This window comes from Phyllostomus discolor, chromosome 10 (assembly GCF_004126475.2).
Source record: "Phyllostomus discolor isolate MPI-MPIP mPhyDis1 chromosome 10, mPhyDis1.pri.v3, whole genome shotgun sequence".
In the NCBI taxonomy this organism is placed as follows: Eukaryota; Metazoa; Chordata; class Mammalia; order Chiroptera; family Phyllostomidae; genus Phyllostomus; species Phyllostomus discolor.
Window position 1 is genome coordinate 41,290,577 of NC_040912.2, and position 25,444 is coordinate 41,316,020.

Consider the following 25,444-nt stretch of genomic DNA (forward strand, 5'->3'; position numbering starts at 1 on the left):
TATTCTCCATCCGCTTTGAAATAACTGTGACTAGACTGATCCCCGTGGTTCTCATACCCCACCTTCCTCTAGCATTTGTGGGTGTGGCCACCCATCTCACCAGAGGCCCAGCCTCTTCTAAGGAAGGATGGGGCTCATACTTCCAGATCGAGGAGTGTCTCATTTTTGAGATCAGGAGCACTGGCTCTGAAGTAGGCCTTGCTGCTGATAGTGCTTTTACTTACCATGGCACCCTGGTTCTTGAGTCATTGAGTCCAAAATTTTGTCTTCATAATTCTTCTAGGGATTATATTCTTTACCACAAAAGCACTTGAATGAACCGATGTCCCTGAGCTGACTTTCTAATTGTGCCCTGGACAGCTGCTGTGCATATCCTCTAATACATTCTTGTGCCTAATAAATATTGATTATTTGTGTGAGGCATGAAGGTAACTACTTAGATCTATTCATTTAGAGTATTTGATTTAATCCAGTGAAATCCATTCAAAGTTTTAATGAGTGTTTCCTGTGGTATTTGGTGGTGGGGGCCTGTGCTGGACCTACAATGTGGTAGTAAGCCAACAGACTGATATCTACCAGTCAGATCTCTCTTACTCTTCAGTATGTCTGTCCCATCTAGGAACTCATCCTTCCATTGATGCCTAAATGATTTATACTATTTCACTGCTGAACGATGGTATCAGTACTGAATATATCTACTAAATTCCTATTCCTTCAACATATCCACCCCACCCTGGTTATGGATCTCAGATAAACATGAGGGATGTTGATGGACTATCAGGAGGCCTAGCCTGAAGACAACCACATGACACAGCTGCCGCCAAAAGCTGGTATCCACCCCAGTGGGCTCCTTTTGGGTTTCTTTTTGTTTTTTCAGTAATAAAAATGACAGTAAGCATTCATCAGGCTTGCTGGGGGGAATCAGGAAATATGTATAAACTAGATTTTACTATTAACCTTTTTGACTTACATAATTCCAAACCTCTAGATAATTTTTATAAGAGTTTATTTGAGCCAAATTGATGACCACACTGGGAAGCAAGATTTCAAATACTCCCCGCTCCCCCACCAAAAAAAGTTTTGCAGGTCCTTTTATACATTTGAGGTTAAGGGGGGAACATTAGAAAGATTACATGTAAGTACAAGAAAGGAGGTAAGTAGATGCCCATCAGTAAATGAATGGATCAAAAAAAACTACAGTACATTTACACAATGGAATTCTATGCAGCAGAAAGAGAGAAGGAGCTCCTACCCTTTGCAACAGCTTGGATGGAGCTGGAAAGAATTATGCTAAGCGAAATAAGTCAGGCAGTGAAAGACAAATACCATATGATCTCACCTTTAACAGGAACCTAAACAACAAAACAAAGAAACAAGCAAAATATAACCAAAGACACTGAAATAGAGGACAGACTGACAGTGACCAGAGGGGAGAGAAGAGGGAATTTCAGGGGAGAATGGGTAGGGTTTACAGGAACAAATTTAAAGGACACATGGACAAAAACTAGGGGGAGGGTGGTAATGGGAGGGAAGTTGGGAGGGTTGGGTGGGCGGGCTGGATTGGGAGTAAAAGGAAGAAAACTGTACTTGAACAATGATTAAAATAAAAAAATAGGAAAAAAAAGAAAGGAGGTAAGGATAGGATTAGAGGATAGTAACAAGATTGTGTGTGCTCCTGAGGGTGTTTTCTGAGGGCCCTGTACCAGAGGCATTTCAAGGTGTTTTAACCTAGATACAGAAAAACAATAGTCAGGGCTTACAGAGCAAGGCAAGGATAAGTCTTTCACTAAAGATATAGGCCTGGAATGCAACTACCCACCTTGACTTGGCCAGTTAGGAATTTATGATCACATCACCCTGTGAGCTTACTTTAACTTAGATTTAATACAGTGCCCCTTTTCATTCATAACCTGTACCCTTGGAATTTTTTTCATCCACCCACTATAGCACACTGTCCATATTCTGACTTTGGTTTGACGTGGTTCCTCGACCCCCAATTCTTAAAAGCACTAGCTTTAATGTTTAGACTCAGACACACAATGATACCTCGGTTTTATAAATTATCTTGGCTGATTTTTGGATAATTGCCTTTTCAAATTAGGTATGGTGCTATAAGAGACACTCTTACAGCTCTGCACCATCCCTACAGAGCTGAGAAGCTCGCCCATGCCTGGCTTGACCTCCTCGCAGGTCCAGGAAAAAGATACCATCTTCTTTCCCTGCTGATATGAAGTTTCAAATTTTGTGGCAAAAGATTTTGCTGCAATATTAATTTTTATTTGTTCTCTCAGTGTATCCTCCAGTCTTTCTTTTAAGTATTATAGATACTAAAGCCTTTGCATTTCTTTTTTGCTATTTATATTATGGGATAAAACAAAATCTGCTTGAAGCTAACTCTTCTCACTGTCTGTCTTTTGTAAAAAAAAAAAAGGTAGTGTTCATTGACAATATAAGGATAATGTTCTAGAGAAAACGTGGAAATGTAGAATCCATATTCTAAGAAGGGGGAATAGAGACTAGTAAGGTGACAGAAATCCAGAGTTCCCACAATGAAAGCGAGACACACTACTTAAGGAACGGAAGATGAAAAGAAGCACAGGAGCAGGTAGTGGTCATTCACACTGATGTGTAGTGGGAATAAGCACAGATGAAATTGAGTTTATTATCACATCCTTAGGTCCAATCACTGTGCAGTTAAAAATCTCTAAATGCCACTGAAGACTTCTGGAAAGCCAGAAGGGAGTACTGCACTTCAGGGTCTCTAAAAGCAGGATGCCAAGGTGGGGGGACCTGATTTGAAACCCAAAGATACTGCCCTGGGTCTGCCATTGATGTGAGGCCCTGGCCACATGTGTAGACTGTGTGGTTTAAAGAAGAAAACCAGATTCCTTAGAGTCTTTCTTATTAGGAGTTCAAATTATAATGTTCTACACATGATTATTAACCAATCCTACCTCAAAAAAGTAAATTAAAATAATAATAACAAACTTTAAAACTAGAAATTAATACTCACTCTTCCCAACATTCTGGTAGCTATTACTTAATGTGACATGGGGGTGTTTTCAACTTAACAGGTGACTCTCTATAAAACCAAAACACTTTAAAGATATAAGGGAAACAATAATGGTGGCATAGGTTTTATTTTAATTATTTTTTCTTTTTGTTTTATTTTATTTATTTGTTTTAAAACAAAGAGCATGCCCCTAATCATTATATATAACCTATCACAACTATTTTTGCCTATTAATAAGTACCTCGTAGAGCTCAACTTGATTTCTAAAATCATAATGTGTTGTTATTTCTAAAAAATTAAGATGATATGAAGTCAGGGAGCAGAAAATCAATGCTCTGTAAAAACAACAACAACAAAAAGAAACTCCTCTGCAATCTCTACTAAGTATACTTATATTAAGTAAAGTGCCTTTGCAGTTTGGATTCTATATTAGATGAAATTTGAAGAACTTAGAGTAGTTCAAGAGAAGATACTAAAAATCACTAAAAGAACAGTGGTATTTAGAAAAGTGAAAAAAAGTTGGAATGAAATACTAATATGTATATAGCACTCAAGAGGATATATTTGAGTGGTAACCATCAGTGACATATGGTTTGTTAAGCTAAATAACACATAGATTTGTTTTACCTATAAACATTGGTAAATAATAACATAAGGCATTAAACATGGTTTTTAAAATTTTTGGATGAGTGTTTTCTTTTTTTTTTTAATTCAAACAGAAACATCTCCTTTAATAAGTCAGCAGAATCCAACAGGCAAGTAAACTCAAGGGTCATTAACCTTTCCTAACTGAAGAGACTCACTCTATATATTTCTTTTTACTGAATTTATTAGGGTGACACTGGTTAACAAAATTATATAGGTTTTAGGTGCAGGATTCCACAGCATATCCTCTTTATGCTGTGCTGTATCCCCCCAAGGCAAGTCTCCATCCATCACCATCACCATTTATCCATTTATCCCCCCTTTACCCTCCTCCACCTCTCCCCACCCCCTGTCTTCCTGAAAATCATCATACTGTTGTCCCTCTCCATAAGTTTTTTCTCTCCTCTTTTTTTCTCAATTCCTCCACACCCACTCAGGTTCCCAACTTCTTTCCCCAAACAGTTGTCAGCCTGCTTTCTATCAGTCTGTCTCTATTTCACTTGTTAGTTCATTTTGTTCATTAGATTCCACATATGAATGAAGTCACATTGTATTTGTTTTTCTCTGATTGGCTTATTTCATTTTGCATAATTCTCTCCAGGTCCACCCATGATGTTGCAAAGGGCAAGCTTTCCTTCTTTACTTTTGTAGTTGAGTAGTATTCCATTGTGTAAATATACCAAAGCTTTTTCATCCACCATCTACTTATGGATACTTGGGTTGCTCCCAAATCTCAGGCAACACAAGTGCTAGTGAACTCTGGTCACGAAACAACAATCTTCAAGTTAACTATTGCCCACATTTCAAAACAGTGTTTCTGAAACAGTAACTGAAAACTAAACCCATCTCCATATAATATTAAAATATGACTGATGGTTAATAATGAGTCATCCACTCTTTTACAGAAAGTCAATATTACAGTTATGACACGAGGCATATGGTATGACAAGAACAGCAGCACTTTGGAAATCATGTACACCATTCTTTTCAGCTTACAAACAAAGAAAATAGGATACCCTAGGATTCAATCACCCAAATTCATGAGGTTATTTAGTAGGATTTCCTCTACTAAATGAGTAGAAATGAGGTGTTCTCATTTCTAATACAGCATGTCTATTGTTTACACAGGACATCAATAGACTCAATATGCTTATATGTAGTAGATAGAAAACCACAAATACTTATGAAGTTAGCATTATAAATAACACTTAAATATATTTTGAATTTAAAAAATTGACTGTCATTTTTAAATTATTAATGTGCCCATCAGCCTAAAAATTCCATGAAGCCAATATTTTATCATAATTTTTTGAATTTTTCATTAAAATGTCATAGGGAGTAGTTTCCAAAAAAGAATCATCATTGAATTCAGAAAATTTATTCCTTTTGTCTCTGTTTTGTAACACAGGGTTATTTTTACCAAGCACTCTAGTCAGTGTAGGGGAGAATATGGTAAGGCAGACATAGTTCCTGCTCTGTAATTGCTTACCAAGGAGTGGGGATGTGAAGTAATAAAACAGGCAATTAGAATTCAATGTAAAAATATTTTTAAGTGTTTATCATTTTTAGGCACTGTGCTAGGTTCTAAGAAATAGCAGTATAGCAGTAAAGGTGGGGACAAAAATCTCTGCCCTACACTTCTGTGGAGGGGACAGAAAGAAAAAGGGACAGAGACATGGAGAGACAAAAAGACAACGAGAAAGAAAAAAATGAACATATTTACAAATACTTTACGTGATACCACAAAGTAAAAATAAGAAAAAAATGAATTAGAGTAAATGGAACAGAGTACCTGAAGGTGAAGAACAGCATGCCCCCTTTGGAAGGCCTCTTTAAAGCAGTGCCTTGGAGCAAGGAAATGAAGGTAAAGTAGATTAGCCACAGAAAGATCTTGGAGACCATTTTAGGCAGAGGATACCTCAAGTGCTAAGGCCCAAATCATGAAACTGGTTTGGCATACTAGAGAAACACCAAAGACAGCATTGTGGGAATGGAGTAAAGGAGAGAGAAACAGATTGATAGAAGATCAGAGGAGAAGAGTCCAGATCACATTAGGAAAGTTTTTTAAGGCCATGGTAGAAATTTTGATTTTAATCTGTGTATTTTACGAAGCCATTTCTAAACAGAACATAGGGGAAAGGGTGAAAGCAAAAAAATCAGTAAGAGACTAGTGTAGAACGCTAGAGAGGTATAGGAGTAACCTGATGGAGAGTGATATTGATGACATTAAAAAAAAGGCTAAATAAAAAATATGCTAAATGAAATAAGTCAGTCAGAGAAAGACAATTACCATATGATTTCACTCATATGTGGAATCTAATGAGCAAACTGAACTAACAAGCAAAATAGAGACAGGCTCATAGAGAGCAGGATGACAGCTCTGGGGAGGAAAGGGGAATTGAGCAAAAAAGAAAAAAGGGAAAGAGCTCATGGACACCGACAACCATGTGGTGGTTGCAGGCAGAAAGGCATAGGTGGAGGGGGAAGAGAGTACAGGGGAGATAAAAGGTAACAGAAAAAATGCAATAAAAATAATTTTTAAAAATATAAATAAATATGCATAGTGAGAGTAAAGGCTGAATAATAAATAAATGTATGTAAAGTAAAATATGGTTGCTGATGGGCTGATTGGTTGTTTCATGTGAAGGAACAGGAAAAGTCATGATGAGTCCTGAATGTTTGTTTTTTAAGGTCTAATTACTTAGCCTTGGAAACAAGTCAGCTTTCCTGAATAGAGTAAGATTCTACCAGCTTTATCATATCGAAAATAGGCCTAATACTCCCCATGTATACTCCCCAAGTATATAACTAAATGCTCTCCAAATACATTAACTTAAATGGCCATTTCCAAGTTAAGTCTTCAATAACAATTAAGATAAAAACTTACAGATTCTTTCCTTTTAATTATTAACCTTGAGATATTGCTTATTAATGAAGCATGGCAAAATATTTCTGTGTTATCTTTCAAATTTCATGTGCAGCCATGAACATAGTGAAGATACTAAGGGAAAAGGCAGTATGTGCAGATGATGTTTTATTGAAATTGCTTAGGCCAGCATAGTTTTGTGAAAAGGAGAAATTTGTTAGGCAAATAAAACTAATATAATTATAAAATGTCCAAATTGGGTGGAACTCAGATATCATCTTGTTCACCCACTTCATTTTACAGATGGGAAATTAAGGATCAGAAATATTAGGTATCTCAAAGTAATTTTATAGAAGTTATCTTCCCTATTCACGTAAAAGTATGTATCATTTAGCCATCTATCTCACTCTTGATTGCCTAAGAGAATACATATCTTGAGTTTTTAAACTCAAGAAGTTTTCTAACCTATATAATTTTATTAACCAATGCCACCCCAATGAATTCAATTAAAAATACCAAAAAAGCTCATTTTTTCATATGACAAACTGAGCTCATGTTATTTTCCTCCTTTCCCCACAAACTCTAGTCAAATTATAGTAAAAATATAACAAATGTACAAACCTAATAAAATGAATGGGAGGAGAAGTGTAGTATACAGGAGAAGTACAGTGTACAGTGTTCCAACACATTTCTGGAAAATGGATAAAACAGTACTGAAAGATAGTGTAAAAACAAGGAAGCCATGGCCTAAAACACACACAGAAATGGCTGCAGTGGAGCAGCCAGATGATTCAGTTTATGTGAGTTAAATCTTTCTCTCATCAACACAAAACACTTAAAGCTGATGATTCAAAAATAGTTACATAGCTATCATATTTAAAAATGTAGAGGAATTAACAATAGCTAAAATTCTACATGCCAAACACTGTTCTAAAATACTTTAATGTAATATAATTTATAAAGTTGATATTTTATCTGTATTTTATAGATTTACAAAAAAAAAAAAAGATGCAGAAGGTTAAGCCCTAGGTCATCCTGTCAATAAGTGGGGAAGCCAAGATTGAATCCAACAGTCTAGTTCCAGATTCCACACTTTAACCACCACATGATGCTAACTGTACATACAATTGTGGATGTAACTACTTTGGAGAAACCAAAGAACTTACATGCACAACCCAAGGACATGAACTTAGTTGGGGGATCACTGGAGGGAAGGGGGGAACAAGCCAACAGGGGCCAAGGGGGGAAATTGGGATAACTGTAATACCATAATCAATAAAATATACTTAAAAAAGGAAAGGTAAAAATTCAACTGAAACATGAAGACAAGATTTGTGCAGTGTATGGAGAAGATATTGTGACTGGTCAAATGTGTCATAAGTGGTTTTTGAAGTTTCTTGGTACTATTGACATTTTGATCAAATAATTATTTGCTGTGGTGTTGTCTTATGCATGGAAAGATGTTTAGCAACACCCCGGCTTCTACCCACTAGAAGCCAATAGTGGGAGAGAGCCGACCTACTCAAAATATCCAAAGCAATAAAGTTATTGGTGAAAATGAAAAAAAAAAAAAAACTAGAAACAGTTAAAAGAGTTTATTTCAGATAAATGGGATGGAGGTAGGCAGAAATGGGACATAGATTATTCTATACTTTCTAAATTTTTAAAACATTTGCAATTCCTACTTAAAATTCAACAAAATTAAAAATAGCAAAGAGGCTAAACTCATCTGATGATATTAAATACCTTGCAGATATTGCATGGTTTGGTTCCAGACCACTGCAGTAAAGCAAGCATTGTCATAAAGCAGGTCTTGATCTTTATACTGGTGGAGCGTCTTGCCTTTCATTTGTAAAATTTGCAACATTTGTGTGGAGCAATAAAGCACAATCAAAACAGTTCTGCTTGTAATGTGAATATATGCAGATTGGCCTAACACAAAGCACACAAAGAGTATTCTCTCTTTTTTAGTTTCCACACTAGAATAACAAAGATAAAAATTAAGTAAACAATCAATGGTCCTTCAAATATCCAAGTATTTATATTTTCAAACCCCAAATAGTTCTATGACTACCCACTGTAATATTTAAAAGCATGCACAGAAGGGAAAGCCATAACTTAAAAATCAGTGTTGATACAATCCAAACCCTCTATAAGATGGACCTACAAAGATTCATGAGCCAGATCATCAGAGAGGGTCTTAGGAGCCCTGGTATGTTGATTTTTAGAATATATTCATTTTAAGACAAAAGACAGGTTATACGCTTGTATTTGCTAGCTCTGAGAAAGAGATACACAATTTGGTTAGTCTATTTGAATTTTGTAAGCAGCATATACAGTATTTGAGAATACTGCTTCAACTAATTTATCAGGCGACTTAGAAGGCTGTCTGTCAGTCTTGAGTAGAGTCCAGGATAAGGGAGAACTCTTGAGGATGTCCAGACTAAGCTGAGAAACCTGCCAAGTTTCACAGAATAAAGACTTATCCAGGGGTAAAACCTATGCCTCCAAACCAATACGAGAAGTAGAGAAAAAATAATTTTGATTTTATATTTTGTATAATGACATGTTTGTGTTCTATGTAAAAGTTTGTTTTGTACCTGTGTAGATGTACGTAATGGAATACCACTGTGTACATAGCAGGAATCCTACGTAGCAGGAATCAGATTCCCTGCTTTACTAAAAACAAGAGCGAGTAAGAATATAGTCTACTCTGAACACAGTCATAGTTAGCCACATTTATTGGTGTACTCCACCATCTTTAGGCTAACATACTAAAAACAAGGAAATGTTATAAATGGAATAGTGAGAAAAACACATTTTCTTTATTCTCTGCATGTACGTGGCTGCATAAAGAAAGAAGTGAAAAAAAATTAAACATTTTGTAAAAAATGTTTGTTAAACATTTAGTTTACTAAAAGGCAGTAAAAACATAATTGTTAATTTGACCTTTAGATATCCTCATAAACATATACACAGAGGTTAAGTGTAGTACCTGAAGTTAAATATACATGGGTTCAGATTTTGTACTACCACTAATTATGTGATATTTCATTCATATTTATTTTCCTAATGGTACCCTGTGTGTAGAATGTTATAATTTATGTAATTATGTCACTGCTAAAGAGAAAGTTTCAGTGACTAGCACTATGTGTAGAATATAACAAATGCTTAATGCATGTTAACTACAGTTATGGTAACTATTATACTTCTCATTATCTTGCAGATATAGACATACATATATATGACACAGCTTATATATGATTTTATATTTATATATTATATACATACACATATACACTCATTTATATGAATTCTTATTCATAGTGAACATACATAGCTGTAAAGGAGATACTCTTTCAGCATAGTGTAGGATGATCATCTAAATTTATCATTTACATTTTTATTCATTTAATAAATATGCTGAGTGTATTCTATATGCTAAGTTCTGACCTAAAATTAGGAATAAACAAGACCTAATTTCCACCAAAGGAAGCCTACATTTTACTTCCAAGCAAGGAAGAAAGATACCTATACCTACTACCTCATCATATTTGTAACTTTTAATATAAGTATTTTATTTTCCTCTCCCAAAGAATATTAGAAATGCACACAAAATATAGATGCAACAATTTTAGATTAGTTACCAATAATTCAATCATTATGTTCTGCTTAATTTCAGAGTTCCTGCATCTATATATTACACCAACAGTGTATGACACCTTGCATGACTGTTTTACACACTTTCAGATATCTGATCCAAGAAATCCACAGTCTCAATATCTCTTGTGTCTTTTTACATATTGTTAGAACCCAACCCTTTTTAGATACTTTTCCATGTTACAACAACCATGCAACCTAAATAAAATGCCAGCTGCTATCTAGTCCACCAAGTGTTCAGTGCCACATTCAAAGTAACACACTCTGGTAATCAAAATAATTAAAAGCAATGCACATCTTTAACTGTCTCTCTCAAAATATCAAAAGTAGATCTAATCCATAATTCCTGGCATTGAGGTGCCATTCCTTAATAACTCATTTCCCTTTTTGCTCTTGCTCTTTAACTTTTTCTCTCCCCTAAAAATTCTCCCCAATATCCAGACTATGTAGACCAACATTCTTCAGTTATTAATTGTATATTATATATTTATTAATTATAAATAAAAATAACTTGAAACAAGCCAAATCCCCATAAGAACAGGATAGATGCTTAATAGCTCATACTGAAAAGACACACATGTCCTTTAAGTTTCCACAGTTTTCTTGGAAATCAAATATGGTCATTTGATAACCAAAGAAGATATGCCATATAAAACTCATTACTGATTCCAGAAACATTTGTATTTCATTGAAGGTTTTCTGGCTAATAATATATTCATGAATATATTAGCAGTAATGTATAATATTTATTTACTAGCAGTAATTATTTATTTATTATAATTACTAAACAATTCTGATATTAGCATCTTTAGCTCAAAATGACTACTGCTTTTTAAATATAATACAGTATTATAAATTTAGTCTACTGAAGTTCAACTAAGAATCAGAATTAAGAGAAAATATGTTATAAAATCAAATGTTTATTACTTTTAATTATCTAAGTACTGTATCTAAATTTTGAGAGATTGCATGCAAATTTAAGTCCTTCTTCAATGAGGAACTTATTTCTTATGAAGTGTTTTCATTCACAAAAGTTTAAATCAAAAGGTACCTAGAAATTGAGTTATATTCAACTCTGGGGGAAAATGGTAATAGCTACTCAGCCTTTTTTGTTGTTTGTTTTATTTGTAATTTATCATTTGCTAGAAAGACTTTTCAATATGCAAATGTATTTCTTCCATGAGTCCATATTACTTCATTTTTCTTCTGGAAACTTTCTTCTGTTAGTTGTTGCATTTCTTGAAGAGTCTGGGCCATGAGAATTTTGCCTAAGTTTTGGACAGTGAATTTTCTGATGTTCTGGAAGTAAGTGTTAACCTGGCCTGCAATGAGCAGAGAATTCATCCTGGCTGGGGGGGTTAGAGTGGTTTGAAAGTCTGGACATATCCTCCTCTGGATATGGAGATTCTTAACTCAGGCGTTGCGTATTCCTCTGCTGGAGACGCTGCTGATACTGGTGTTACTGCTGTGGTTGTTCACTCATGTTCCTCAAGTATGAGTTATATTTAACTATATCTTGGCTAATTCCATCTACTCTGTCCACCAGCAACTGTAGATTCTTTCCCAATGATTGCTGTTAGCAAGACTGAACAATTCATGTTTACCTGCTATAGCTGATTTCTTCTCAACCTCCCACACTAGGATGTTGATTTTTAATTACAATAGGCACTTCAAACATGTGCTCAAAGGTGATGCTTCCTTTTTCAATGCTTCAGGAGAAGAAGTCTTTGATTTGCAAACTTCCATCAGTGTGGGTTTCAGTCTGTATGCCTTCGCTAAGAGAGAACTTTGGGCAGTTTTTATGGGATGGTAAATGAGAATGACAGATTCTTCAATGGTGTGCTGGTAACTGAACTGAGAATTCAGGAGCACCAAGTGAGGAATGAGCCATAGAATGGGGACTGGTACCAGCCCAGGTGGAGATAGTCAATGTTTCCATTGTGAAGGCTTTTCATCATTTCCATCTGATGGACTTTGTCATAATCGGCATCATCTTCTATGTGTTGGGGAAAAGGAAAGCAGCTGGTAATTTCAAGTCTATCTTCTACAATCAGGCCCCAAATCACTCCTCTGAACCACCTCAGTTCCTTGTCCTACTTGATGATGTTTGATTGTCTTTAATACCACCAAGCCATCTATTTGTGCTTGCTCTGGCTGAATCTCTGGACCTGCCCTTGTCTTTGCTTTTCCCTGTCATGCTGGTGGTGGAGCTAGAAGAGGTGGTGGTCATCTTTCCAGCAAGACAGAAAAAAAGAGCTCAGCCTCTCTTGACCAGAGTTTTCACAATATAGTCTTTTTGTTGTTGTTGTTTTGTTTTTTATATTTGACCTCTTTTTTTTAAACATTTTTTATAATCGTTCAAATACAGTTTTCTGCCTTTCCGTTCCCCACCACCCCAACCCTGCCCACCTCCCTCCCCTGTTTCCACCCGGCCTTGTTATTGTCCATGTGTCCTTTATAATTGTTCCTGCAAACCATTCACCCTTTTCACAATACAGTCTTGAACAATACCTAAACTAATTTGGAAATTTTCATTTTTAAAGCTGGAAATCATGTAATAAATATCATTTGTGTCCCAGGCATTATTCATAAGCTAGAGGATAACTAAAATTTATTTACCATTTTCTATATATTAGCTCATTTAATCTACACAGCAATTTTGAGGCAAATATTATCTTTATTTTACCAATGAGTAAAATGATTTTCAGAGAGATGGAAAAATTTTCCTGACATAAAGCTAATACATGGCATAGGTGAGATTTAATGCTAAATTTTATCTGACCTTGAAGTTCTTTTCACTTATGTGAAATACTATTATAGAAGAAATATTAACAATAGCCATATGACTAAAAATAATAATTCATCATATCTAAGATTATGAATAAAAACAATGTAAATAAAAATACAGGCATTTATACATTAAAGGCATTTATTTTACTTTTATGTAATAGAAAAAAGGATGTTTGAGAAAAAATTAAAATAAGTATATTCATATCTGATAGGATGAGATTATGCTTTCCATGGCAGAAATTCCAGTGTAATCATAATTTTAGGAACTTTATTTTCTTATTTCACAAAGGCAAGGATTCAGGCTACTTTTATCTTATTCTCTGGTTGTAGCTTCCGGTCTCATGGTACTAAAGATAAATCTTTCAGAATTCCCGCTGAAGCTTCAGCCATGACCCCTGCCTTCCATCTAGCAGGAAAAGGTGTGGGAGAGCAACATAGCTTTGTCCACTAATGACATTCCCTGGACACTGAACTTAGCATTTGCCCTACTTCCTACTGACCAGAATTTTGTCACATGTTAACACCTGTTTATAAGAGAAGCTGCAAAGTGAGTTCTTTATTCTTGACATCCCAATGTCAATTAAAAATTAGAATGTAATTTACTGTGGAAGAAGAGGAGAATGAGTATTGAAGGACAGCCAGACTTTCTGCTATACTTTCCAAACCAAGCTCATTATCAATCTTCATGTCTAGGTTTTCCTCTTGTCATTATTAATAGCATCATATTTTTTATTCACTCAGACTCAAAATCTTCTATTTTTAAATGCATTTTACAGTGGTAGAGGAGGGTGTAGTGGGATAAATAAAGATGGGCTTGATGTGGGGTGGGGAACACACAATACAGTGTACAGATGATGTGTTACAGAATTGTGCACCTAAAATCTGCATAATTTTCTTAACCAGTGTCACCCCAATAAATTAAATTTAAAATAAGGAAAATAATAAGTACCTTTTATCAAGGAATTATAGAAAAATGAGGAATTGTAGAACAATTCAAGTTTGGACTTGCAACATAGTCTTCTACTTGCAAGTTCTTTTTATTAATGTGTTCTAACTCTCTTCTCCTTCAGTTTCTTCTTTTTCAAAATAGGAAAACCCATGGTATTTGACTCTGAGGTTTATAGACATTGCAATGTAATAATTTAAGTAAGATATTTAGTGTCATGCTTGACATAAGGTAAGTTTTCAATAAAGAGTTTATTATTATTCTTTTCTTCATTTTGCCTCTTCCTTTCCCCCTGTGATCCAAATCAAGTCAGTTGACATATCACAGCAAGTTAACTTATAAAATACTCATAGTGTCTTCTCCTTCTCCATTCCCTGTGCTCCATTCCAACATCATTTCATTAGCACTCTTGTAGCTATTGGATTTAGCTCCCTAAACTGACCTCCTTGCTTTTATCTTTTTCCTTCCCTGTAAAGCCATTCAACCCAACATGCTAGAAGTTTTCTGCAAATAACAACTCTTAGAGAAAGATCTGTGTTATCTAGAGAAAAATTCAGAGAATCTTACATTAAATAGGCGTGCCACATATGATAGTGCTTTTAACAAAGTGAAGTGAAACTTCTGGTATCCAGGAGTCAGAACTGCATGATGTAGACAGGCTGTCTTTGTCTGCAAAACTCCTATAAGTTTGATAGTATTGGGATGATCACATTGCTTGAGAATTTTGTCTTTTTGTAAAAATTTTACTTTCAGTTCCTGAGGAAGATTTTCTTTACATGTTTTAACAGCAATAGCAGTTTTATCCTTTAATATGCCTTTAAATACTTCACCAAAATTTTCCTTGCCCAGTAATTTTTCCAATATGACATCTTCATGATTAAGAACCCATTTCTTATCCTTAGGAATAGGATTCAGCAGAACTACCCCTGATTTCCTAGTGATGACCTGTTTTGTTGTATAGTGATGATATATAAGTTGAGGGATGTTTGAAAAAAATAGTATCTTCAAATCAATACATATCATCACATTTTATATGAAAAAGTGTCTCTTTTGTACAACAGAATATACAGAAATGACACATGAACAGGTTTCCCATGACTCTCACACCACAAAGTCTCCTTGTTGTTTTAATAGATCTTGTGCTTCCATTCTGGGAATTACACCATGGTACCATTCCTGTTCTGCCAGGTGGTCTCATGTATGGAGGTCATATCACAGAATGTTGAAGAGCCCAGTACAGATTTTGGAGACCTAATTATTCCAATGATTGAATGACAAATAGACTCAAATTTGGATAGCCTCTTCTTTCTTTCCATAGGTATAGCCAATTGTGCATCTTCTACATACTTTATTACTGGAGGTCACTCTTTTCCATCATATTTTTGCACTTTCTACTCTATTTTCTGTGCTGTAAATTTTGCCTCAGTGCACCTCAGCTGCTGTACTGACTTATAGCTTTTCAAGTGTCTATTTTTTGGCTTATAAGAAGTACAGTATCAGACTTCTTTTCAAAGGCCTTAGAAAATTCCTCAATTCTTTTCTCTAGCTCCAGGAAAGCTTCCTTTCTCCTTGTTTAAATGTATCTGCTGTGAAAGGAGGAGCTCCTATCCTTTGCAACAGCATAGGTGGAACTGGAGAGCATTATGCTAAGTGAAATAAGCCAGACAGTGAAGGACAAATACCATATGATTTCACCTATAGATGAAACCTAATCAACACAACAAACAAGCAGGCAAAATATAACCAGAGACCTCAAAATAAACAAACTGAAAGTAACCAGAAGGGAAATGGAAGGAGATAATAGGGGAGAAAGAGGAAGGGTTTTGGGGAACAACTATGAAAGACACATGGACAAAACCAAAGGGGGTGGAATCAGAGGAGGGAGGTGGGGGTGGCTGGGAGTGAAGGGAGTGGTAGAGGGAGAAGGAAAATATCTGCACTTGAACAATAATAAAATTTTAAAAATTGGGAAAAAATAAGGTTCAAATCTGATTGTAAAGTACATGATTATCTAACTACTATGCTGTGTACCTGAAAATAGTACAAAATAACATGAGTATAAACTGTAATTGAAATGGTAAAAAAAAATGACTAAACTGTGTTTTAAGCCAAGGGACATTCAACAATCACTTCTGCCCACACTCCATTACCACATATATCACGTTTCAAACATGTGCATGTCAAAGGACTCTGAGTCGAAGTCATATGATTTGGTAAATTGAGCAAAATAAAAAGTTTATTAGAGATGTGGAAGTTGGATAGATGAAGAGATATGATTGCATAGAAAAAGGAATAAATCACTGAGTATATAAGAATATATTTGATCTCATAAATAAGTAATTATTGAGAAATAGTATCTAGAAGTTGAGTTAGAACTTCCACATAGTTTTGCAACATGCATAAAAAGTATTTCTGTAAGTTCTATTAATGTCTTACTTCACACTAAGTGTTTAGTCACCTGTAACAAATGATTTTGAGCCCTTTAATTACTCCCAAATTAGGCATGCTGTGACAGCTATGCGATCAATTCGTTCAAGAATTGTAGCCCAGCATTGATAAAAGCAAGAAAAACAGACAACTTAGTATATTATACAGCAGTATTGATTTTGTAGTCTTATAAATGTTTTATGTCCTGATAAATTATGTAGCATGAAGCTATTCAAAGTAATCATTTTAGAAGAGTGTCTTGAGAAATGTCAATATAAGTAGCCTTGATTCAATTCAATTTCTACAGGAAAAATTAATACTGACTTATTCTTGGTGAAAAACTTATCAGGAAAGGTTATCTCTGGGTCATTAGGATGAAGGCTAATGCTAAGGGAACAGGAAGAGTAACGTAATGGAAGGCCTGTCTATATTCCTAATTGAAAGGCAGGAAATAGCTGGGTGAGTTTTCCTCTTGATTTTTATCCCAATAATTATATGTTTACAAGTTTTAATCAAAAGACAGTAGGTTCTCTTAAAGTAGAGACCCTATATCTGCATTATCATGATTGAAATGAATACTCAACATTCTTTTCCTCCCAAATTTCTTCCTGTCTTATAGATTCTTGACTAAGACATTTACTTTTATTCCATCTGGTTTTACGTACAAAGAGTACATGAAGCATAAAGAAGTTAAATAAAATATTTTTCTGACAGCTGTTTTGTGAAGGGATCAGCATTTCCTTCTCATTGCAGCAAAATGTTATTTGATCCCATGAACTTTACTCACACACACGTCATTGGTGTTTTATTTCTTCAATGCAAATTCACACAGTTTCTTAAGAGAGTCTATCTTAATCTCTTGAGTCATTCATTTATTCCTAACCACTTTTTAAAATTGCAAATTAAAATTAGGAAAGGTTTTGGGGTAATTGAAGCAAGTATTGTGCCACTCCTGCTGATCACTGAGAAGTTGTGGGAGAAAAGAGAAATCCAATTATTTATCAAAGTAAAGTAACCATTAAAAATATTAAAACTTCCTTCTTTTACATTGAGAATGCTTTTCCTCTCTTAGGTTTAATAATGAAAATTTGGATTTTTAATTCTGATGTCAATAAAATTTAGAACCATTAATTATGAACATTATAGGGGATAAATATTTCTCTAGGCAATTCCATTTCCATTATGTATTGTTTGATACATAACCAGTATCAAACAATTGATATTTAATAATTTTTGGTTTTCAAAAAGATAATTAGATTTTCCAAAAGATCTTAAGATTTATAGATTTTAACAAGAACTTCTTTCTTTCACCTCCCCTGCCTCCCTGGAAGCAGGAGCTATGGTTCAGAAAAAGCAGTAGTTTTTTAATAATCCTGTTTATTTCTCTTTTAAATTTTACACCTTGATAATTGTTCAAAATACATTCTGTAATAATAGTTTCAGTGTTTTGACAACTATATACACAATGCTCTGTTAATTCTATATCTCTTTTTAATAATTGTTTTTTCTTTCTGTGTTATATGCGAGCTGATTTTAAACAGCTCTTTGACACAAGCTTTCTTATACAAATTTGAGATGCAAGTCCTGTGAATAGTTTGGGGCTAATGTTTGGTCTTTTGGCTCTTTATCTTAGAAATAGTTGTCCTCTACTTGGTAAGAATACCTGCCAAGTTTTTCTTAGGGAGTCAATCAGATTAAAAATTTGCAGTTCAGGGCAACCATCTGGAACCTGACTATCACTGGGGAAAGGGAGGAGATCACTCCCATTGTGCAGTGGAGACAAAAAGTGTTTATTTCCTTTCACACTGATTCAATATTCAAGGGAAAGGTTAAAATGAAGAATATGAAAAACAGAACTCTTGTCCCATATGTTCTCATTGCCTACCCATGTAAATTTGAAAGCACTGTGTGAACTGGCAGCTCTTAAGACTGCCAATAGCAGGAACTGAAACAAACTAAAATTAGATGTTAATGAGAAAAGTCTCTCGGGACATTTAAAAATGTTCTTTTGTTTGTTTTCTTTTGTGTAATTAAGTAAATATTGTAAATCATAGGTCAAATTTTCTGAAATACTTTCAAAAGTAAATTTCTTTTTACACCAAGCACAAATACCAAGAGAATTATTATTATAATACACTATGAAAGAGAAATACTCATAAATATAATAATAAACTAGTTATATTAAACAAAAGGCACAACTACCAATTCAGATGAAGTTGAGCTTTCAAAACACATAAGGGGTAGATAGTAACAAACAACAGTTAAGAAATTAGTGAAAAATATTTACAAGGGAGGCACCCCCGAAAACAGAATTTATTTATAAAAAATTGTGTATTTATTCTTACATGTTTAAACTTAAGTCATCTTCAAAATACTCTCCATTTGATGCAATATACCTTTCAAGACTTTTTTCCCACTGCTCAGAACAACTTTGACACCTTTTAGTGCTTCTATTGTTTTTTGTTTCACCTCTTCCACATCAACAAAATATTTTCCTTTGAGGAATTTTTTCATCCAGAGAAACGAAAAAGTCACTCAGAGAGAGCTAGGATGAATAGGGAGTGTAGGACATTGGGATCATCCTGTTTTTAGTCAAAAACTGCTGGCAACTCACAGTGTGGGTGGTTGCACTCACAAATCACCCATCATGAAATAGTCAAATGCATTGAAAGAGTCATCAAAAAAAATTCACTGAAGCCAAATGCAGTTTCTCACAACAATGCCAACTGGTGCCCTGATGCAAATGGGTTCCTAGAACACTCACCATCAGGGGAAGCTGGTACTACAAGGGGCCCTCCCTCTAGAAGAGACCTCCTGGTTTTTTGGGTCCAACCCCCCCATATTTATGATGTGTCATTTTGAGAGAAGCAAAAAATGTATAGCAAGATATAGAAAGTAGAGAATGAGTGAGAGAGAACGAGATATAAAGCTATAGAATCTAAGTCAGCCTTTACCTATGGAGAAAACTCCTAACCTTCAATTATAAACTCAACCCCTGACTTGCCCCCAGTTGAATGAAGTCTTAAAAATTATAGGGTCTTGGTAAGTGCCAGTGAATGGTCCTGCCACTGGGGATTTTATTAGCTATAGGTGGAGACAGATAATAAACAAATAAATTTGTGAAGAAGTGGCTTAGAAAATTTATTAATTTGACAAACTTGGTTCATCATTTCAGATCGAGATAGCAAAGATGGGGACAGTTTAGAATATGTAATGTGTTAATGACAGTGATGGGAGTGGAATGAGGCTAGTGGAGAGAAGGTGACAGACACCACACTGAAGTGATGAGCTGACTCAAAGGGCCTTTCAGGCGGTGCCTAGGAGTTCAGACCTGATTTTCTATCAGGAATCTCAATTAATAAAGACTCAAGAATTTACATTTTAACAAGCTTCCAGGATGATTCTTACGCTAAATCATCAGGTCTAATCAGATAAAATAGGCTTTTGAGTATTATCAGAGATCATTAACATGGCTGATAAATTGTTTTTCCAAAATAATATAGAATTATTATTATTTTATTATATTTTTCCATTACCATTTGTATCCACAATCACTATGCTGTTGTCCATGTCCATGAGTTATTTTCCATTTTTGCTTCACCCTGTAACTACCTCCCAAAGAGTTGTTCTCTATCTGTGAGTCTGTCTCTGTTTAGCTCGTTAGTACAATTTATTCATTAGATAACACATACAAGTGAAATTATATGGTATTTGTCTTTCTCTGGCTGGCTTACTTCACTTAGCATTATGTTCTCCAGATCCATCTACACTGTCACAAGGGTAAAATTTTCTTCCTTTTTATGACTGAGTAGTATTCCATTATATAAATGTCCCATAATTATATTATCCACTCATCTACTGATGGACACTTTGGCTGCTCCCATATCTTGGTGATTGTAAATAATGATGCAATGAACATAGGGGTGCTTATGTTCTTTCCAATTAGTGTTTTGGGTTTCTTCAAATAAATTCCCAGAAGTAGAATCTCTGGGTTCCATTTTCAATTCTGGAAAGGCAGTTCCATTTTCAATCTTTGAGGTATCTCCATACTGCTTTCCATACTGGCTGTATCAATCTGCATTCTCACCAACAGTGCAAAAGAATTCCTCTTTCTCCAGATTCTCACCAACACTTGTTGTTTATTGATTTATTGATGATAGTCATCCTGACAGGTATAAGGTAATATACCACTGTGGTTTTAACTTGCATTTCTCTGATGATTAGTGATGTTTTGTTTCTTTTCACATTTAGAACCTTTGCTGATTTTTTAAATTGGATTATATGTTTATTTGGTGTTGAGTTTTATAAGTTCTTATAAATTTTGGATACTAATCCCTGATCAGATATATCAGTGAATATGTTCTCCCATCCAAGTACTAACCAGGCCCGACCCTGCTTAGCTTCCGAGATCAGACAAGATCGGGCGCGTTCAGGGTGGTATGGCCGTAGACATATCAGTGAATATGTTCTATTCAATGGGTTGTCTTTTTATTTTGTTGATGGTTTCCTTTGCCATGCAAAACCTTTTTAGTTTTATGTAGTCCCATTTGTTTATTTTTTTCTTTTGTTTCCCTTGCCTGGTGAGATATATCAGATAAGAAAACTTTTATGAGCAATGTCTGAAATTTTCCTGCCTATGTTTTCTTCTAGGAATTTTATGATTTCTGGTCTAACAGTTAAGTCTTTAATACACTTTGAATTTATACTTGTGTATAGTATAAGAAGGTGGTCTAGTTTCATTTTTTATCTTTATTTGTTTTTAATTTTTAGAATTATACAATATTTAACTTATGTCAATAGTTTTTAAATTGAAGCACATAATCACCATGTTTATAGGTAAAAATATTCAAATATCAGTATTTATATACAATTCAAATTATCTACAAAAATTTACAAATATTAAAGAAAAATATCAAATAGTTTAGGACATTTTTATATCTTGAACCTTATTATTTAACACAGAGGTTTTGTTACAAACATGTCAAACACTACATCTACATGAATCAGTGTGTTCAGTACATGTCATGTCTCCCACAAACAGTGAGAGCATACCATAGTCAGGCATTATTTTAAATCCTGCAGATACCACAGTAGAGAAAGAAAAACATTTTCTTCTCTGAGAGCTTTTATTAATAAATTAAACAAAGTTTTTAAAGTCATGCTAGAACTTGGCTTAAAGTAGGAAAAACTGAGCTCTAATTTTTGTCTTGGTCCTGAACTGACTAAATAACTTTCAAATAAATATCCAGGTCTCTTAATCCATGGCATAAAAATTTACTATACATACTACCCAAAGCAGTTTATAGATTCAACTTAATCCCTATTAAAATACCAGTGACATGTTTCACAGATATAAAACAAGCATTTCAAAAATCTATACGGAACCATAAAAGACCCTGAATAGCCATGGCAATTTTGAGAAAGAAGAACAAAGTAGGAGGATCACAAAACCTGATATCAAAACTGTGTTACAAGGCCACTGTAATCAAAACAGCCTGGTACTGGCATAAAAACAGGCACATGGACCAATGGAACAGAACAGAGAGCCCAGAAATAAACCCAAGTCTCTATGATCAATTAATATTTGACAAAGGGGGCAGCAACATACAATGGAGTAAAAATAGCCTCATCAATAAATGGTGTTGAGAGACCTGGACAGCTACATGCAAAAAACAATGAAACTAGAGCACCAACTTATACCATACACAAAAATAAATGCAAGGTGCATAAAAGACTTAAATATAAATTGTGACACCATAAAAGTCCTAGAGGAGAACATAGGCAGGAAAATCTCAGGTATCACATGCAGCAATATTTTCACTGATATGTTCCCTAGAGCAAGAGACATAAAGAAAAGAATAAGCAAATGGGACTTTATCAAATTAAAAAGCTTCTACATGGCTAAAGAAAACATCAGCAAAATGAAAAAGGAGACATCCATATGGGAAAATATATTTGCCAGTGATACCTCAAACAAGGGATTGATCTTTGAAGTATATAAAGAACTCACGTGATTCCACACCAGGAAGACAAACAATCCAGTTAAAAAATGGGCAAAGGACTGGACTTGTCTAAGGAGGATATATAGAGGGCCCAAAGACATATGAAAGGATTCTCAGCATCACTAGCCATCAGAGAGATGGAAATTAAAACCACAATGAGATATTACTTCACATATGTCAGAATGCTTATCATAAACAAATTAACAAACAGCAGGTGCTGGTGAGGTTGTGGAGAAAAGAGCACCCTAGTACACTGTAAGTTGGAATGCAGACTGGTGCAGCCACTGTGGAAAACAGTATGGAATTTCCTCAAAAATCTAAAAATGGAACTGCCTTTTGACCTGACAATTACACTGCAAGGATTATACCCTAGGAATCCTAAACACTAATCAAAAGAACCTATGCACCTCAATGTTCACAGCAGTGTTATTTACAATAGCCAAGTTCTGGAAATAGCCTAAATGCCCATCAGTAAATGAGTGGATCAAAAAACTGTGGCACATTTACATGATGGAATACTATGTAGCAGAAAGAAAGAAATTCCTACCCTTCGCAACAGCCTGCATAGAAAAAGAGAGCGTTATGCTAAGTGAAATAAGATAGTTGGTGAAAGACAAATACCATATGATCTTACCTATAAGTGGAACCTAAGAAACAAAACAAAAAAATGAGCAAAATATAACGAGAGACCTGGAAATAAAGAACAAACTGACAGTAACCAGAGGGGAAGGTGGAGGAGGATAATGGGGAAAAATGGGGAAGTGTCATCAAGGAACATGTGTAAAGGACCCATGCACAAAGACAACCCGGAGGCCATGGGATTGAATGTAGGAGGTGGGGGTGCATAGGGCAGGGGAGAGTAATGGGGGTAAAATGGGATATCTGTAATTGAACAACAATTAATAAAAGAGAGGGACCACATGCTGTGGAGAAGCCATCAGGTTGTTCTAGATTGAAATCTCAGTGCTGCCACTTAGCTGTGTGACTAGACAAGAGTCTTAGTTTCTCTGAGCCCTAGATTCATCTGTACCAGGAGGAAACCAGTCTCTATCTCATGAGGATTATTATGGAAAGTAAGTCTGATAAGACAAGGTGCCCAATACATAATGAATAGCTATCCTCACACTGCATGAGGAGGACAATGATTTGGGAAAGTTTGGATTTGGAACTAATAAACTAGATCCAATTTGAAAAAAAAAGTTAATATATAATCTCTTCATACTACCCAGTAATAAAAGTTTAAGCCTCTGTTTCTCTCCAGATATCATAAACTTTTATGCTTTTCTTAGATGTTATGTCATAATTTATTAATATCTTACTTTATAATATACTTTATTTACATTTTGATCAATCTCTATTTCATTTATTGCTTCCTTTTCACTTTCATGTTGTTTGCACCTCTGACAGGTATTTTTTTTCTTCTTTAGTTTCTTATTATTATTCATAGAGTCATAAACTAGTTTGAGACAGCAGGCAAAACAAAGTATTGTCCAGTTAAGGACAAAGTATTGTCCTTAAGGATAACACATTCTGGATGCTACATTTTGAAAACCTTTAAGGAAAAGATAAAGTATCAAAAGTAAGTGGCCTATATTTCCTCTGAGAAACATCTCCTTGACTTGAACAAACTGTGCTTTTCATGGGTTTGATGTTTCCAATATAAAAAGAAAAGAAGAGAAAACAAAAAATAAAACAATATTGGATTCAAATATTTAAAGGACAAACTAGTTTTATATAATAATTTGCTCTTAAATTTGAGGCATTTAAAATAAATAGTAGGGTTTAAACCAAAATAATGTTAAAGATTTAAAACATTCAAAATATAGTGAAAAATAAGATAATTATAGTGACTGTTCCCTTAAAGACTTGAAAGAATAAGAGGAAGAGCAAAGTAGGAAAGTATCTGCAATAGTAACTATGATTATTCATTTATTCTTTCATTTACATGGACATTTAGTCAGTAAAGCAGTCAGAAACCAAGACATATATTTTAAGTGTTTTCTACACCTCAGGGACTATAGAGGAAACAAAAATTTAAAAAAGAAGTTCAACATGTTCCCTGCTCAGCAGGATCTTTCAGTTAGGTTCCTGAATTTCCAGGAAATTGAGAAGGAAGCAGAAAAGGCATTGTGGTCCATGGGGTGTGATGAGAATGAGGGGCAGGGGAAGGTTCTAACAAGGATTAGGGAACCTCAGAACCACAAAAATTCAAAACCCCAAATATCCACATTTTTCACTCCATACATTTTTCTAGGTGGGATATTAAACTAAAATCAAAATAACAAAAGCTGGGAAATGCTTTTCCAGGAGTACAGCAAAAACTGAATGTGCCTTTTTCCTTTGTGTTAACCTTGAAATTCCTTCTGGCTGGTTGTCAAGATAATTGAGTCAGTAGGTAGAAAGTATTCAAGGAATCAGGCTGTGGGCAAATTGCGGATGCAGTCAAGGAAAAAAATATATTTTAGAGATTCTTATCAGTCCAGTGAGACCTCAGTATGTCCTCTGCACTTGATCACCTCTAAGAGAATCAATGCAAGAAAGTTTTTTTTCACGGAGTATTTTAAAGGATATAAATGAAAAACTTCGGGTTTCTTTGTCCAATTTTCAAAGTCTATGGATATTACTATAAAACAGTATAGCATACAACTTGCATGATGTAAGCTAGAAAATTAGCATATGAATTAGGAAAACAGTTCCCTAAGGTCTTGGGATTTGATGAGCTCTAAATCTAAAAAATAAAACCTGAAAAAATGTAGTAACATGCAAACAACTCACAAACTGTCTTTAAAGTCTTCTGCAAGAAACATTTTCATTTTTGTTAATTCATGCATCTAAAAAGAAAATATCCTTTCATGTGTGTTCATTCTGGAGTATTACTGGACAATTTTAAAAAACTAATCACTTTTAGAAAAATAGTCATATAATTCAAAATACAAATTCCTCACTTTCATATGAAAATTTGAGAGCAAATCATGTCAGAGGGAGCAGTTTGTGCAAAATCCCTGGAGTCCAGAGAAATAATGTCATATCTGCGGGGCTGGGACACTTAGTATGGCTAGAGTGGGGGTGTGGTGCAGTGTGGTGTGGTGTAATGT

At 34.7% G+C, this 25,444-nt stretch overlaps 1 protein-coding gene and 1 pseudogene across 1 annotated transcript in view; one reads left to right on the forward strand and one right to left on the reverse strand.

The window, feature by feature from the left end:
* GNAT3 (G protein subunit alpha transducin 3) overlaps positions 1–25,444 on the forward strand; it is a 132,797-nt gene that overhangs the window by 32,964 nt on the left and 74,389 nt on the right. The gene's annotated exons all lie outside the window — the stretch shown is intronic.
* On the reverse strand, positions 11,304–12,527 carry LOC114508018 (annotated as a pseudogene).